Raw genomic sequence first — 18,591 nt, forward strand, 5'->3', positions numbered from 1 at the left:
ACTAATGAATTATTTATACAGTGCTAATATCTTGACTTGTTTGTTTTTCCATTATTGTGGCATGACAAATTTCCTGTGCAAGATTAGAAGGGTGTGTAACAAATATCTTCAGGAGCCAAGAAGACAAACCGTCCCTATTTACAGTAGCAGGACCATAAACAAGCTACAAGAAACTTTATATATGTTGCAGAATATTTTCTTCAATGTGTCCAAGCGATAAAAAGCAATTTGGCTGGTTACTTGCTATTTTTGCTGCTCTAATGATAAACAAACTACAGCATAATTACCCGATGCAACATATAGTAGAGGTGTTACAGATTGAAACAATGTTTTTAAATGAATAATTTGAGTGAATGATTTAAAGACTCACTGAAAAAGACATTTGTTGTGTTCCTGAATTAATCAGTTGCTGAATTCGGAACTGCATGTTAGCATACTACTCTCACTATTCCTGCAATACACAGATATGGAAAAAAATAGCAAGAGTATTTTGTGGATCTGAATTCAGAAAGTGTTTTTGAATGAATCGGTTAGATGAATGATTCAGTGACTCCGTGATTCAGTGACTTCAGTGGCTGCAACCCGAAATCGCATACTTCCCTACTACATTGTAGGTGAAAAACAGCATGCGACAAAATAACTATGTACTAATTCACAGTACTCATAAAAGTGTAAGCAAAAAATACTCGGATGACCTACTACTTCCGGCAAGATTCTGAAGTGTGCATACGATGGACACTTTACTATCCCATGAGGCCACGGGAGAGAATTTGTGAATGACAGTGAAGCGACACAAATGACGCTGGTAGGTCACATGATAATGACAACATTGTGAATGTAGTACGTCCGGATTACATTCACACTACACACATTCACACTACACATATTCATACTACACAAAAAGTATGAAAATGTGTAGTGTGAATGTAATCCGGACGTACTACATTCACACTACACATATTCTATATAGTATGATGAATATGTGTAGTGTGAATGTAGTACGTCCGGATTACATTCACACTACACATATTCATACTATGTAAAATAATACTTTTTTAGCACTAGCAGTACTCATTCAAAATACAGTAAGTATCTATTTAAGGGAGTTTGCGATTTTGGATGCAGCATGTCACTTGTTTAATTCCTGAATGAATCATTGTATTTGAACAAATCGGTTGAGTAAATAAATAAATAAATGACTTGTCACCCCCACGCACTGCCATATCGATGTAACCTGCAGAAAGAGTCACTGAAAAATCTCTGCAACTGTTGTATAAAAAAAATCTTAAAGGGTTAGTTCAACTAGAAAATGAAAGTCTCACCCTCATGTTGTTCCAAACCCGTAAGACTCGTTCATCTTCGGAACACAAATGAAGATCTTTTTAATGAAATCTGAGCGATTTCTGTCCCTTTAATGACAGCAATTCAACTGACACTTTGACGCTTCAAAAAGTTCATAAAGAGATCCATAGAAATTGAGTGGTTTAGTCCAGATTTTCTGAAGAGACGATCACTTTATATGGTGAATTTAGGCTTTTTAAAATAAAATAAAAAATCAACTTTTCAATGTATATATTGACTGTTACAGTTGAATTTCTATTAATTTTAATTGCACATACTTTCAAATTTGAGTTGCAAACTTGCAACATTGTCCTCTACCTCAATTTAAATTCAAATGAAATTCAGGAACTGAATTGGGATTCTGAATTTAATTCTAAACAGCACACAAACCCTGGTGGCAGGATTGCATAAACAGGCTTTACCAGACCTTTAGTGTGGAATTTCATATACCGGAACAATGAGTCCGATACTATTAAAGAGGCTTTGCCATATAATTGGATAAGTGCTATGGGCAGACACAGACTCTAGGGTTGACCAAACTGCAAAGACAGCAGCAATGCTTCCTGCTTTTCATGTCTGTAGATAATCCGTAGGTCAACACAAACACAAACTGATTTCATCAGAACTGGAATACCGGACATTTACAAAGCTATACATCTTCTGTCCCTTGCATGTTCACCGATTAAATATTTTGACTAATTTCATTAAGCTTTCATGTAGCACTAAGAGCGCAGTAAATGCCAAACTTCGTCTGGTTTCAGCAAATCAGAACCCCAGGGCTGAATTAACCAGGACACTGTCGTCTCTGCCCTATAGCTACATTTTGCAGTCAAACACCCTGCAGCTCGGCCACAACTGTGCCAGTCACTCTGCCTAAGCTGGTGCATCATCACAAACAGGAACACTGGATATCACCAGGGGTCATTGTAAAATGTCACCAACTGGAGTGAGCAGCAGGAGAGCACTCTTGTTCCTCTGTGCCTCTCACTGAGACGGAGCAGAGCGAACAACCATGACACGCCGTGAGAGATTGAAGCACTTTGCTTTGCATTTTTTTGATCATGGTTTCATTATGACTTAAATCTCTACTGGGCTGGAATGATGTGTTGACATTATCGATTACGTCAATTACACACTGTTTATATTCATCCCTAATCCCCGGTCATGTTTCACAATTCACACAAAACAAAACTAGAGCAGATGCTAGTGGATAGTATGGCAGCGCCGCTTAATACGAGCCTGCACATTTTCAGGACTCACAACTGCATTCAGCGACAGTATCAAAAAACGGCAATGTTCATAACATCTGGAAATTTGATCACAATTGGCAGTGCGTTAAATTATCAAGTCTAATCGAGGCGTGAGTTCATCCATCAGATATTGTTAAAGAACCAACAAGGACTGTAAATGCTTAGTAACCGAGTGCAGAGAGTACGTTTGAGCTGCGTGCCTTTTTGAGCTGAACGCAAATAATTTCTCCATCTCCGTGAGTAAACTAAACCCGTCATGATTATACAGTTCACTGTGGCTCTCACATTATATGACGTGGCAGACAGCTAGTGGTCCAATGCGATTCCATTCATTCAGTGCAGGTTTGTCGAGAATGCGGTGTATATATATTTACATTTAGTCATTTAGCAGACGCTTTTATCCAAAGCGACTTACAACTGAGGACTAAACCAAGCGAGTCATCGTGAAGAGGCAAAAACAACGCAAGAAGTGCTCAAAATACAAAGTTCAGACATTGCTCAGAGTAGCATAAGCCAGACAAGCGAGGATTTAGAGGAAAGGATTTTTTTATTTTTTTTATTTTTTTATGTTATGTTAAGTGCTCCCGGAAGAGATGAGTTTTCAGTTGTCTTTTGAATGCTGTCAGGGATTCTGCATTCCGGATGAGGGTGGGGAGATCATTCCACCAGCATGGAACCGTGAATGAGAATGTTCTGGAGAGTGATTTTGTGCCCCGCTGTGATGGTACCACGAGCCGTCGCTCATTGACCGATCGTAGGCTTCTGGTAGGGATGTAGACTTGTAGTAGTGAGTGGAAGTAGGAGGGAGCTGAACCTGTGGTCAATCTGTAAGCAAGCGTCAAAGCCTTGAACTTGATGCGAGCAGCGAGTGGTAGCCAGTGCAGAGAGATGAACAGAGGAGTGACGTGGGCCCTTTTGGGCTCGTTGAAGACAAGACGAGCTGCAGCATTCTGGATCATTGTAGAGGTTTAGTTGCACATGATGGAAGTCCAGCCAGAAGAGCATTGCAGTAATCAAGCCTAGAAATGACCAGGGCCTGGACGAGAAGTTGTGTTGCATGCTCAGTTAGGAAAGGCCTGATCTTCCTGATGTTGTGCATAGCAAACCTGCATGATCGAGCTGTCTTTGTAATGTGGTCTGTGAAGGTCAGCTGATCATCAAAGATTACTCCAAGATTTCTGACCGACCTTGATGGGGTGATTGAGGAAGAATCTAGCTGGATAGTGAGGTCGTGCTGTAGAGACTGATTGGCAGGGAGGACGAGAAGCTCAGTCTTTGCCAGGTTGAGCTGCAGGTGATGTTCCTTCATCCATGCCGAGATGTCTGCCAGACAGCTTGAGATCCATACAGCTACTGTGGGATCATCTGGTTGAAATGAGAGGTAGAGCTGGGTGTCATCAGCATAGCAATGGTAAGAGAAACCATGTGCCTGTATGATGGGTCCCAGTGATGTGGTGTAAATGGAGAAGAGGAGCGGTCCGAGAACTGAACCCTGAGGAACCCCTGTGGTCAGTTGATGTGCTTTGGATACCTCACCTCTCCATGTGACCTTGAAGGACCTACCTGTGAGATAGGACTCAAACCAGTTGAGGGAGGTTCCAGTGATGCCCAGTGATGAGAGGGTGGACAAGAGGATCTGATGATTCACAGTGTCGAAGGCAGCAGACAGATCCAGGAGGATGAGAACTGATGATTTGGAAGCAGCTTTTGCGATCCACAGGGCTTCCGTGACTGACAGCAATGCAGTCTCAGTTGAATGTCCTTTCTTGAAGCCAGATTGGTTGACATCCAGCTGGTTGTTCAGAGACAGGAAGGATGATACTTGGTTAAAAGCAACTCGTTCAAGTGTTTTCGCAATGAATGGTAGGAGAGAGATAGGTCTGTAGTTCTCTAGAAGTGATGTGTTTAATGTTGATTTTTTAAGCAGAGGAGTTACCCGAGCCTGCTTAAATGCTGTAGGGAAAATGCCAGTGTGGAGGGATGAGTTGATAATGTGTGTGAGAGCTGGTAGAAGTGTGGGAGAGATGGCTTGTAGAAGGTGTGAGGGGATGGGGTCTAGAGGGCAGGTGGTAGGATGACTGGAGAGGAGAAGTTTAGATACTTCTTCCTCGGTTAGTGGAGTGAAGGAGGAGAGAAGGTTATTGGCTGTGGGAGAGGTTAGTCTGGGTTCCTGTGTGTGTGAAGCTGAGAACTGACTGCTGATAGTTGTAGTTTTGTTAGTGAAGAAGTTAGCAAAATCATCAGCAGTTAAAGAGGAGGTGGGTGGTGGTGGAGGTGGACAGAGGAGAGAATTGAATGTCTTGAACAGTGAACGTGTGTTAGAGGCGCTGTTGATCTTGTTGTGGAAATATGAAAATTTTGCGGCGTGAACATCAACAGAGAAGGCAGAGAGCAGAGATTGATACCTACTGAGGTCAGATGTGTCTTTTGATTTGCGCCATTTCCTCTCCGCTGCCCTGAGCTTGGTCCGGTGTTCACGAAGAACCTCAGATAACCAGGGGTTAGAGGGAGTGGTGCGTGCTGGCCTAGAGGAGAGAGGGCAGATATTGTCTAAAGAAGAGGTTAGGATGGAGCATAAAGTATCCGTTGCAGTATTCACATCCAGAGATGAGAAATGTGAGGGTGAGGGAAGAGAAGATGACACAGCAGAGGAAAGATGGGATGGAGAAAGTGAGCGCAGGTTTTGTCTGAAAGTAAATGGTGGGGAGGTTGGTGGAGCATGGGTAGTGAGTTGTAGATTGAAAGTAATGAGGAAATGATCTGAAACTTGGAGAGGTTTCACCAAAATGTTGTCTGTGATACAGTTGCGTCTGTAAACCAGGTCCAGTTGGTTGCCTGACTTGTGAGTACCGGTGGTGATGAGCCGTTTGAGATCGAAAGAGGCTAGGAGAGAGATGAAGTCTGTTGCATACGGCTTCGCTAGGTGAATGTTGAAATCGCCAAAGACTACAAGTGGGATGCCATCCTGAGGGAAAGAGGACAGCAACACATCCAGCTCCTCTACAAAGCTTCCCAGTTGACCTGGGGGGCGATAAATAACTACAATATGGATCTTCATGGGAGTTGTAAGTGTAATAGCATGATATTCAAATGAGTTGTTATTGCATAGAGAAGAGAGAGTTGAATATTTCCAATTGTTAGAAATGAGAAGACCAGTGCCCCCACCCCTCCCCGACTGGCGAGGGGTGTGAGAGAAAGAGAAGTTGTTAGAGAGAGCAGCAGGGGTTGCTGAGTCTTCTGGACGGATCCAGGTCTCAGTCAAGCCCAAGATATTAAGAGTAGAATGAGATGCAAAGGCTGGAATGAAGTCAGCTTTATTATTTATTTATATATATATATATATATATATATATATATATATGTTGGTTGTCTAAAAAATGTATATAAATAATTTATAATAAATTCACAATAAATATTTAAATGTTTTACTTAAATGTTTGTTTTGCTTTTTTTTAAAAGAACACATATACACACACACACACACATATACATGATCTGGTGACTGTGGGGGCAGCTTTTTGACATGGTGCATTGTCCTGCTGGAAGTAGCCATCAGAGGATGGGTACATGGTGGCCATAAAGGGATGGACATGGTCAGAAACAATGCTCAGGTAGGCCGTGGCATTTAAACGATGCCCCATTGGCACTAAGGGGCCTAAAGTGTGCCAAGAAAACATCCCCCACACCATTACACCACCACCACCAGCCTGCACAGTGGTAACAAGGCATGATGGATCCATGTTCTCATTCTGTTTACGCCAAATTCTGACTCTACCATCTGAATGGCTCAACAGAAATCGAGACTCATCAGACCAGGCAACATTTTTCCAGTCTTCAACTGTCCATTTTTGGTGAGCTCTTGCAAATTGTAGCCTCTTTTTCCTATTTGTAGTGGAGATGAGTGGTACCCGGTGGGGTCTTCTGCTGTTGTAGCCCATCCGCCTCAAGGTTGTGCGTGTTGTGGCTTCACAAATGTTTTGCTGCATACAGTACCTCGGTTGTAACGAGTGGTTATTTCAGTCAAAGTTGCTCTTCTATCAGCTTCAATCAGTCGGCCCATTCTCCTCTGACCTCTAGCATCAACAAGGCATTTTCGCCCACAGGACTGCCGCATACCTGGATGTTTTTCCCTTTTCACACCATTCTTTGTAAACCCTAGAAATGGTTGTGCGTGAAAATCCCAGTAACTGAGCAGATTGTGAAATACTCAGACCGGCCCGTCTGGCACCAACAACCATGCCACGCTCAAAATTGCTTAAATCCCCTTTCTTTCCCATTCTGACATTCAGTTTGGAGTTCAGGAGATTGTCTTGACCAGGACCACACCCCTAAATGCATTGAATCAACTGCCATGTTATTGGTTGATTAGATAATTGCATTAATGAGAAATTGAACAGGTGTTCCTAATAATCCTTTAGGTGAGTGTATATATATATATATATATATATATATATATCAATCAAAGTCGGGGTCTGAGAAAAGAGCAAAACATTAAAACCTATAGCCTACATAAAACTCAAATTCAAATAGCAAAAATAAATTATAGGCATGGTAAAAAGTTTCCAAGACCGTGACCTTCATTAAAAAAACGCCAGACAGAGAAGACATAGAAATTACTATAATGCTGAAATCCATTGCACAGTGCTCGAGGAAAGATCCATTGAGATGGCTTAGACTGATCTCCGTCACAGGCTGGCATCTGACCTTCATGCAATACACCGTTGTTTAAATGTGAAAAGTCTTACTTTGCTTGCTTTATGATCTACAATCAGTGGTGAAAAAGCCTCTGACTACCTCAAGGGCGAAAACAGGCTTTTCTATTGCAGACCCATCCAGCAGTGGGGAACTGCAGAGCGGTGACATAGAACACTAACTCACTGACTGCTCCCACCATTTGCATAATTACCTTTTCAACCATTTTTACATAATCCCTCTGTTTCTGAGATAGACTGGATCATCATTGCCAATGATGCCTGGAGAGTTCACCTTGAGTTCAACATTTAGCTGTGGTCTAATTGCATCATGGATGTCCTGTGTGTATTCAAGTATTTAACTCCACTACATGCTACATGCATCCACTGATGACTCTTAAGTCTTCAACCTTTGCTAATGCTGACATAAGGAAAGGTCTGATGCTTTGGAAGCTTGCCTGGTCATTAAATTGGATTTCATAACCTTTGATATGTCAAACCACTGAACCCTGCACCACACAGAAGGGAGACTCTAATGGTTGAACTTACTTATGACGCGTCTTTAAAAGCCAATAATAGCACAACCCTCATCTTATACACCTTATTTAATTTCAAAACATCGCTGCATCGCTGCAAAGGATAAATGGACCCTGTTCAGGTCCATGTACCTTCAGATAAATTGTTTTTTTACAAAAACAAATCTTTTAGTTTTTTCTTATTTTGAATTTAATCACACTTCTAATGGTTCTAATGCACCAAATGGAAATGCAATAAAACCAAAATGGATAAACAGCTTGAATATTTGATCTCTGCATGTGGGCGGTAATGAAACGCCCCTTTCCACTGATTGGTCAACCAAAGATCAAACCTTGCCGTCATCAGTTCTTCCTCAGTTCCGCGCAACAGAATAATAGAATCTGCTGCTACAGTTGTATGGATTATTAAAACTGAATTGCATACATTACATTGCATAATTTTGTAATGAAATTGAAATTCCAAACTTCATCTTTAAGACAGTACAACCTATTGAATGGACTGTATGTTGAGCCTTGTTTTCATTCACAACAAATGAAATATGGCATCTATTCTGAATAAAGTCCAAGGATATGTTATCTACACTGTAAAAATATATTTTCATAATTTGTTATCAAAACATTTTTTTCTTTTGTCAAAACAACTTTCAACTTTCGTGGTTCAGATAACATAATATTTTGAGTTTCTGTTGATTAAACCAATCTCTTGTATTAACTAAATTTTTTTAATCAGCATAAAGCCCCGTACACACCGGGACGAATATCGGCGCGCGTTATTCGTCAGCGTTTTTCGTGTTCACACCCAAGCGATTTTCACTGACGATGAGCCGAGTGAACATGCAAATTCATTCCCTGACATTAGATGGTGCTTAATGTAAAACAGAAATAGTCCTATTTTGTAGTCGCTGTCGCGTTTGTCATATAGTTCTTTATGTTCCGACACCAACGAGACCAGCAGCTCTACATTCATCTTGCCTTGCATCTTCCCCGTCTTATTTCTTCCCGGCAGTGTAGACGCTACTTGGCGTATATCTTCTTCGCCGTTGCGTATGTGTGCTCGGCAAGACCGTTTTGTGTTTGAGCGCCCCCAAGTTGTGTTTTACTGTAACTTCAGAAGCTCCAGACACGTGAGCAAAAGCGCCAATCTCATTGGTCGGATAGTTTTTGACGCGGCGCGTCACACTTAAAAAACCAACCCGAGGCGTTTTTAAAAAAATGACGCTTTTACGCGTGGCGTTTTTCGCGTCGGTGTGCACACTCACATTGGCGCCCTTTGTTTAGTCACGAGGCGTTAAACATCGGCGAATATCGCGTGCAAAATTCATCCCGGTGTGAACAGGCCTTTAGAATGATTTCTGAAGGATCATGTGACACTGAAGACTGAAGTAATGATGCTGAAAATTCCGTTTTGCATCACATAAATAAATTAGATCTGAAAATATATTTTAAAAGACAATTATTTTAAACTGTAATAATATTTCACAAAAGTACTGTTTTTACTGTATTTTTCGATCAAATGAATGCAGCCTTGGTGAGCAAAAGAGATTTATTTCAAAGAAACTTACTGACCCCAGACGTTTGAACGGTTGTGTAAATCCTATATAATATTTATGTAGGCCTACAGTGAAAAACTAAATAACATCCACATACAATCAGTTCAAAATAAGGCAGGAGGGATAAAAAGCAGGAAGGGAAAAATTTCCATCATGTACGCTGTCAGAATGGAGATGGTCTCTCATTATGCACTTGTCTATTTACAAAGCTCTTTTATCAGCAACAGAGGGCATCTTCATCTCAAGAGATAAAATAATTTGCTTGTATCTGGCAGCTGTCTATTCTCTGTGCAAAACAACAGATACACACAAGCGAGTGGAGAGGAGAGAGCCATCCGACATTGCCCAAAAATAGACCTGCATTTACAAAGCTTTTGGTTCACTGATGCCACTCCACTCGTGTAGAGTAGGTAAGCGTTCGGACAACATAATTTCATACATATCATCTTATGTATCTTTCAATAAATGAGAAGAAAGCTAAATCAAAATCTTTAAAGGGATAGTTCAGCCAAGAGTCTTTTTTCAGTGGCACAAACAACATTGGACCCCACTGATTTTTTAATGTATGAAGAAAAAAAAATATATTGGTGAATAAATTATGACAGAATTTTAAGTTTGGGGTGAACTATCCCTTTAACTAGGGTATTTTTTCCCCCTCACAGATCTGGCACTCTTCTGAGACCCATTTGAAAAAGTTTGAGCCTTGGATCTCCTTTGGGTAAGGGATGTCCTCTGGGAAAACTGCTTGTCCTGTTTCATTTTGAGTTTAATTACAGCCTTGGGTTACATTCTATGTCTCCATTTAGTCTCAAATGAATAAAAGAGCGCTTAAAGGGATCCGAACAGGGCCTTACCATTTCCTCATTAATCTATGGATCCGGAAGGTAATCCATTACATTTATGAAGCGCTATGGGTCTCTTTTAGCCTGAGGCGAAAATTATTACCTTAAAGAGTGACGCTTGTCTCCATTCAAATGGTAATTAACTGAGACTATGATGGGATAAACTTATATTGCTCATTATTTCTTTGACAATTTCAATATACCAATTTATTGCACATTGCAATTTTAAACACATTATTAAATAAAGATAAAGCAAATTTCTGTCATGAACTCTACAGCTAGCACTAGAACATAAAGACTTGAATTTTAAATATTCCACCTTTTAAATCACCCAACAGTCCCTCTGTTCTCTCAACCACATTTCACACTAAGAGCGTAACCGTGTCTCACTTAAGTTTACAGACACCTTGGGGTTTGTGCTACATTGTAACGGACTGTAAGCTGTGATCTCCATAAGTGAGAGACTCGATGCACGTTAGAGGAAATGGGCAGCGCGTCTCAACCTGAGTTGACCTTGACACAAGCAAAAAAAAACAACAACAATGTGAGCCGGGATGCCCAGCCAAACAAAAGCAGCACTGCTTGAGTCTATCTCCACTGCTGATGTCAAATATCCTGATGGCTATATGTGGGGAAACAGGCAAAGTATCACAGCTTGCCCTGAGCACTGCCTTTTGAGAGAAAACTAATGCAACGTTGGGTGAGTTACACAACCTAGTAGTTTAAAGCAAATATGCATTTATGGACCTCATTGTATTGCAGACCTAGTCTCTGCTGTTTCACGTATGATTTCATATTTTTACAGTGGTTGTCTTTAAGTGCTGTAATCATAGAGCTGTGCATCAGTCAGTGTACTTAAAAAAAATGAAAACGTGGGAAAGACATTTGGTTCCTGCGGGGAAAAAAATGCTGGCTGAACAAAGTCAAGAGATCAAAGTATGGAGTTATATGGAGTAAGGGATTGCTTTAAAGACATTGGTCAAAATGAGAATTCTGTCATCATTTACTGACTTTCATGTTGCTCTAAACCAATTCGGGTCTAAGAAAGTAAAATTTCAATTTGATTTGAGACCATCTTTCCTGACTATTTTTCTTCATCACAACACAAAAGAAGAATTTTTTTAAACTGTTTCGGTCCATACAATAACAGTCCGTGGGAACCAAAACAATTCAATTGGACCTGATTGACAGTAGATACAAAAAACAGAGATGCAAAATATATTCTTTCATGTTCCACAGAAGAAATTGAGTCATACAGGTTTGGAACAACACGAGGATCAATCAATTAAGACAGAATTTTTGGTTCAACTATTCCTTAAAACAATACCACTCACTCACTCTCTCTCCCTCTCTCGATGATGCATCTGAGACGCTCAATTCTCTCTCAAACTACCCTTATATTAGCAGTAAATAACTGCACTTGTCTTTAGTAGACATAATTTCAGTTAAGTTCTAAGATAATATGCCAAATCAAATCCAAGACTGAAGAAATTTAAATGTCCCAAAATGCCATCTAAGCAGCATCAATACACCTCATAAAAGATTTAGTGGTAGACCTCATAGCGGCTGGATGTTGTTCATCTTTGAAACAATGTTCACCCAGCAATTCAAACATATGCCACTGCACTGGCTAGGGAAGAAAAAAAAATACAAAATTTGCCTGTAGGTCTGGTGAGACTTTGCCTTTTTAAAAACATTAATATGACAAACAGGGTTTGATGAGCTCACCATTCCCAAGGCTCATTCCCTGTCAGTTCTAGAACGATGATTTATTCAATAGCCTCGTAGAAGCGTGAGCGACAAACAGTCGGCTCCTGTACTCCCATGAAAACCATGCTCAGGTTTATGTCTGAATTAATCATTCATGCATGTCAATTATTTAGGCATGCATGTAATTCTGATAGAGAAAGTCCCATTTTTCAGAAGACAGCTGTAAACCACATAAAAATCGATAAACGTCACGGTTATTCAAAAATATTTGAGTATTCTAATGACATATGGATTGTAAAACATTTAAAATGTCATAATGTTCAAACATTTGCAAATAGTTCATTATATTATAGTATATATTTCACAAGTGCCTGATTCTCTTTGGAAGCTAAAATTGACTTATTTTTCCCTGTCTGCTGCAGCATTTCACAGACAAGGCTTAAGCCTCTCAGACTAAAATGCATGTTTGAGCTGTTTGAACTGAAAGTAACTTGCACTGACATATCTTAAAAATATGTCAGTGCCATTGTTTTGTCTCAAAATGCACACCAGTAAAGTTTTTTTCAGGTTTATAAAAGCTACTAAAAAAATCCAAATTGAACTAAGGGATAATACTGGCTTAAGTTAGTCATCTTTTTTTTCTTCTTTAAGACAGTTCATATCTTTTTCAAGTCAGTTACATAAAAACGTAGATTGGTCTAATTTGATACCGAAAAGTAAGTCTGATTAGCCCTAACTAACTGCTAGTTGTTCACACTTCTTAAGATACAGTCTTAACATAATGGCTATTTTATGCAACTGAGGCCTTATGTTATAGCTCAGGGTAGTCATTAGTAAAGGATTAACTGTGCATTTCCTTGTATCGTCATCAGACAACCAGTGTTGTCATGATGTAAAGAACTGGAAGTATAACTGAGCACCCTTGGACAAAGAAGGGGTCCTTCACCAGCTGAGGAAGGGAAGTGCCAACGAAATAAATGGAAACACTTAAAGCCAGTTAGTCACCACTTCAACCAATCAGAAATGAGCTGAATGAGATGAAATCCCTATCATACATGAACACCACCCCCCTGAGGTGACAATATGTAGAAATATAAAGGATTTACAGGACAAAACAACAACAACAACAACAACAATGTGAGCTGGGATGCCCATCTCACATTGTTTGACTGCAGTCAAACAAAAGCAGCACTTAGCAAGCACTTAGCAAAATTTCAAGACAGATAAATATCAGATGACATAACTCATCTCATCTGAATTGTGTTGAATTAGCTAAACAACATCTAACCAAACGTTTTCATTTACATGTTAAAACATAGAAGTATCGCTGCTGACCAGACTGAGGTGAAACACTTCTCAAATACTCAAAGAGGTTACACAAAAGGTGTACATTTGCCACACTGTTATGATTTAACCTTGCAAACTACATCAATTTGTTCTATATTTGTTTCCAAACTGTATATGCTGACTGAATTTAAATGTTTCCTTTTAATTATGAATTGAAATAGTTCAAATAAAATTAGGGTGGCGAAATGGCATAATAATCAAGTGAAATGTAGGCATATTACTACAATAAACAAAATAACTAAACAGTAACAAATGACTGGTTTTATCAGTAGTGAGGTATAGCATATTTGTACTTGACATTAACTTGCACAGTTTTGAGACAAATAGTAGGTTCTTAAACTACTTTAATTAGAAGCAGACGAATATGGGAATATTATATAAAAGCATGCGATAGCAGAAGAAAACAACACCTGGCTACAGATGTTAAAACTCCTCGGAATTACACTGAAAACATGTGAGCTGTCGAAAGCGCGTCAATAAAATGTAAATCTTGAAATATCAACAAAACAACCATGCAGCAATTAAAGTCAATAAAAATGAATCGAAATACTCACTTTCGTAGTTCAAGTTAGTTCCTTGCTTTGCTTCACAGTACCTCTCCAATCTGAGCTCATTTAAAGAGAAGCGCGCGCGCCAATGTTTGCTTTAAAACATTGTCTTCAAGGGTATAAACAGACAATATGTCGACGACGTGAAGGTCTTTAAACCGTTTCGGGTTAAAACCACGTCCCATGAAGTCAGACGAATAAAAGAATGAGTCGCGCAAAGCTAGGGTTCTGGCCAGCTCTCCGGTTCTCTCAGAACGCGGGCAGATCCATATGAGATGAAGGTGTGTTGGATCGTAGTGTCAGTGAGCTCGTTCACTCGCAGGAACAATGTGCATGATGATGTGGAATTGGTAGGCGAAACACAGGAGCATAAGCGAACTCGTGATACACATGTCCCCTCCCACAGGTCCTGTCTCGCTTCAAGCGCGTGCAGCACACAGATGCATTTATCAATTCAGAATAATTCAACGTTTGTGAACAATGACGTTTGTGATGCAACTGTACCGTGAGATCAATGACAGCATCTTATGTCTCATTGCAGGGGGCACATTAATGTTTTTTGTACATTTGCATTATTCAAACTGCACAAAAGCAAAAAGTACAGAATAATAAATTGCACTTGACTTCATGATGTACTGAGTTCTTATCAAAGGCTAATTCAAATTCTGTCATCATTTACCCATCATCATTATTGTGGAGCACAAAAGAATATATTTAGATTTTTCTTTTCTTACAATGATAATCAATGTTTTTTTTTTTTTGGATGCCAACATTCTTTGGAATATTTCCTTTTGTGTTCTGCAGAAGATGAGAGTGAATAAATAAATTTTCATTTTAGCTGGTCTATCCCTTTAAGAAAAACACATCAAGTAAGTTATGTACTTGCTATTTCTACGAAAATATTATTTTTCATGAGCCAACAGCAGGTTGTTATATCATAGAATATTAATATTAATCAACATCGAAGTTCAACAAGTAGACATGTTACCCGTGAGTGAAATACGATAGTGAGAAGACCTGCAATCCAAAATGAATGCAATACATTTGGAAATAAAAATATATATTTAGAGGCGAATTGTATCATGTAATGCCCAAAACTTGAATTGTTTTAATAGACTGACAGCCCTGTAAAAAAGTACCTCTTCCTTTACAAATAATTCTCCATTGGAAATGTGAGATGTTTATATGGTACTCCAAGGTAATTTAAAGAATACCATGGTATTATCCAGATACTATTCAAAACCAAAATAAAGATATGTCCAAACAAACACTAATACCATGGTACTGTTTTTTTAAAATATTGTGTGTCACTGCATACCCTGCGAGATGAATTTAGGATAATTGGGACACTTTTTGATTATGTCCACAAAAAAGCTCTGAGTAAAACCTGTTCAATCAAAGGTACCAATGCACTATATACTTTTTTCCTTCTCCATGGTGCACATATTACAGTTATAAAAGTAAAGAGAGGAGACACCACAATTGGACACATGGGGCCAAACTCTGCAGAGGAGGCTCAGATAGGACAGCACTTTGATGAGATAGGGATGATGGTCAGAGCGGGACGTCTATGAGGCGCTATAGCACAGAGAGGTTACTGAAGTGCAAAGCTATAATGATATGATTACCTGTGGCAGTATCTCGACTTTCCTGCACATCTGCAGGGATGGCAGAACAGACGGTTTATGGAAATTAACTCAACCCTCATTACCCAAGAGACTGGGGATGATGGTCACGAAAAAATATCATGAAACAGCAAAAAATGACACCATCATTGAAAATACACTGTCATTTCTCATGTTCTCTTTTACTCATTGACCTTCAGTTACTGTGTAGCTTCAATCTAAAACAACCCTTCTTAAAAGGGCAAAAGCATGCAGGTACTTTTACTATGATGAATGCACACCATTGTGTTCAGCCCAGGGCTTTATGTGGTGTATTTCACTTTTCCATCACAGCTCAAGGGTATTCCTCCAATATCTGACATCACAGGCCAGTGTGAAGTTTATTACTTATTGCAAGTGTTAATAAGTGAGAACACATGAGAACAATGTCTGAAGTACTAATATGCGGACTATAATATAAAGCTCTATATTTTATGTTTCACTCATTTTTGGCATATACTCTATTAAATGCTTTCGTGTGGCTTAGGAAGTCTTAGAGCTTGTTTTTTTAAAAATCCTCTTTGGAGCTTGACAGTGTGAATTAACACACAGCCCATTGTATTCTGCTAAACCTTTCCTTATTGTGAAAACCACTACAAAATAAAAGTCTTAAAAGCTTACTTGAGATGTGAGATATCTCTATATACATAACTGTTTAAAAGTTTGGGGACAGTAAGTTTAAAAATAATAATAATAATAATTTTATTCAGCAAGAACTCAATACATTTATCAAAAGTGAGAGTAAACTTTTATAAAAGATTTCTATTTCAAACAAATTCTGTTCTTTTAAACTTTCAAAGAATCAAAGATCCTTGATCCTTGCAGCAAATCAGCATATTAGAATGATTTCTGAAGGATCAGGTGACACTGAAGTGTAATGATGCTGAAAATTCAGCTTTGCCATCACATGAATAAATAAAGAATTTAAATATATATTCAAATTTATTTTAAATTGTAATAATAATTCGCAATATTACTGTTTTTACTGTATTTGATTAAATAAATGCAGCCTTGAAACAATACACATAGACAAATATAATATAAATAATGAGGTTGTACATCACACCTTCTGTATTAGACAGATTTAGAGCTACCTGGTGTTATGGGAATTTTTATTCTTTCTCTTTCAAACCAATAATTGCTGCTACTACTGATTGATGTGAGCAGGTGAGATGGGTGGACGGGGAGAGACGGATGGACTTTGACCCCAAAGGTCAAAGGACAGGCCAGTTTTAGAGCAAGCAAGAGAGCATGACCAAACCCTAAAGTTCAGGTTATCATTATTTCCTGACGGTAGAGAACTGAACTTTAGTCTATCTATGGGTAGAAGAACAGACCTTGAGATAGTTGTATAAAAACCGCTCTCTCCCTCCTCTCCGGGTCTCACTTGCCTCGCAGAACTGTACACTGTCTACCTCTGTGGGCCAATTGAACCTTTCTTATAAGAAATCAATCATTTTAATTCTCAGACTGTCTCTTACGCATTGATGTTTGTTTAGTGAATAATTTTGCAGTTACACTGGTTATTATGGATTAAATATGAGAAACATAGAGTCACTGTCTTTGGTTTATTGGACTCTTCACAGGAAACTGTAACCTCAACAATAAATAAAAATGATTACTTTTTCTTCATTGCAATCCAAATATACAATAGCCCAGTTTTTCAGCTTGATGGTTTGCTACTTGCTTTGGCTATAGAAAAAGTTATAAAGGACCTTCCAGCCTTTCAAAAGATATGAGGGTCATTTATTGAATTTGTAGAAAGTTATCATTTTGCAAAATATAACCTAGCTAGCTTTTTGACATGGAACATTCATGCGAGCAGCAAGCAGTGCCCTTGTCCCAATAAACCATTGAGCTTTTGTATAAGACAGAAATAAGAATGTATAATTCCTGTAATAAGAAATATTCGCTAAACCATTAGCAAAATGTAACATTTAAAGAGTGCAACACAGCCTTTTCAAAATGAAAATTAAACAAATAAATATTATCCGGGCAAAACAATTATTTGCTTTAAAATAAAGTACTTTTGTATATAAATACAATGACTTGAACTGGAAAAACTAATCCTCCCTCCCAGGAAATTGGTCTAGCCCTACAAGTTGTGCCTTTTAAAAATCCAGAAAAAACACAATGTTCATTCAACAACACAGCAAGATGCACTAGCTCTCTAAATATCATCTCAGTAAAATGTGGCCCCCACTGTGGCTTCATTTCTGTCCCGATCACCCCTAAATAGCCCATCACAATGACTGTACATGCCTAAATGCTGGAAATGGGTCTTCTATATCTCTGCCTTCAAAGGTTCATTTGAACGATAACCGCTTTTTCCTTCTGTGGTGTGGCCAGAGACGTATGAGGAATGAATAAGCGAGAGGTAATTTGAGAGAGAGAGAAGGTTGAGACAAAGGCAGATATCAAATGAAAGGCGTATTTGTATTTTGACGAACAGCCATGTTCCCCATAATTATGGATGACCTGGTGGACACATCAGAGGCTTAATCGCACTGCAAAATTACATAATACAGGGACTTATTCCGAGATAAGTGACACAAATAGACATGCCCTCGTGTACAAGTGCAGATGTGACTGTGATGAGACGGCCTGTTTTAAATTTCGTCCGATTAGTGCAAAAGTTCCCATGTGGGTAAAAGCTTACAACATTAAAGCAACAGATTAAAATCAGAAGACTAACAAAGGTCATTTTCTCTGGAATATTTTAGGAATTTAACCATCATGCTCTTGAAAGAGACTCCAAGGCCATTTTAAAAGCTCCAAAAACATACTTAATATTTAAAGGAGACCTATTACATGGTGTTTGAACGTAAATGTGTGTCAGCAGTTTGTGTACACAACCACCCCATAGTTGTAAAAACCCACTCCCTTTTTTTTTATCCCCATAAATCATAAGCAGTGTCTCAGAATAAGCGGTTTCTGTTTCTATGCAATGTGACGTCACATATGCTTAGGCCCCGCCCACGACTGTTGACGGACTCTGCCCTATTAGCATAGACCTGCCCTGAGTGAGCTTTTAACAGCGGCATTCAAGTAATAAATATATTCTTATTAAAGCTACTGAAGTTATTCAATCAAGAGCAGTGAGTGATTTTCT

At 38.9% G+C, this 18,591-nt stretch overlaps 1 protein-coding gene across 2 annotated transcripts in view; it reads right to left on the reverse strand.

Annotated features, from left to right (window-relative positions):
* Nucleotides 1-18,591, reverse strand: part of kcnj21 (potassium inwardly rectifying channel subfamily J member 21) — a 43,152-nt gene that overhangs the window by 10,209 nt on the left and 14,352 nt on the right. The window contains exon 1 of one of the 2 annotated variants that reach the window (XM_056266240.1): nt 13,822-14,191. The exons of the other annotated variant lie outside the window; for it this stretch is intronic. The gene's annotated coding sequence lies outside the window, so the exon portion shown is untranslated. Of the gene's footprint in view, nt 1-13,821; nt 14,192-18,591 lie in introns of those variants that run through there. 2 annotated transcript variants of the gene reach the window in all.

The sequence above is a fragment of the Rhinichthys klamathensis genome, unplaced genomic scaffold (genome assembly GCF_029890125.1).
Source record: "Rhinichthys klamathensis goyatoka isolate OS25496 unplaced genomic scaffold, OSU_Roscu_1.1 h1tg000246l_1, whole genome shotgun sequence".
Classification (NCBI taxonomy): domain Eukaryota; kingdom Metazoa; phylum Chordata; class Actinopteri; order Cypriniformes; family Leuciscidae; genus Rhinichthys; species Rhinichthys klamathensis.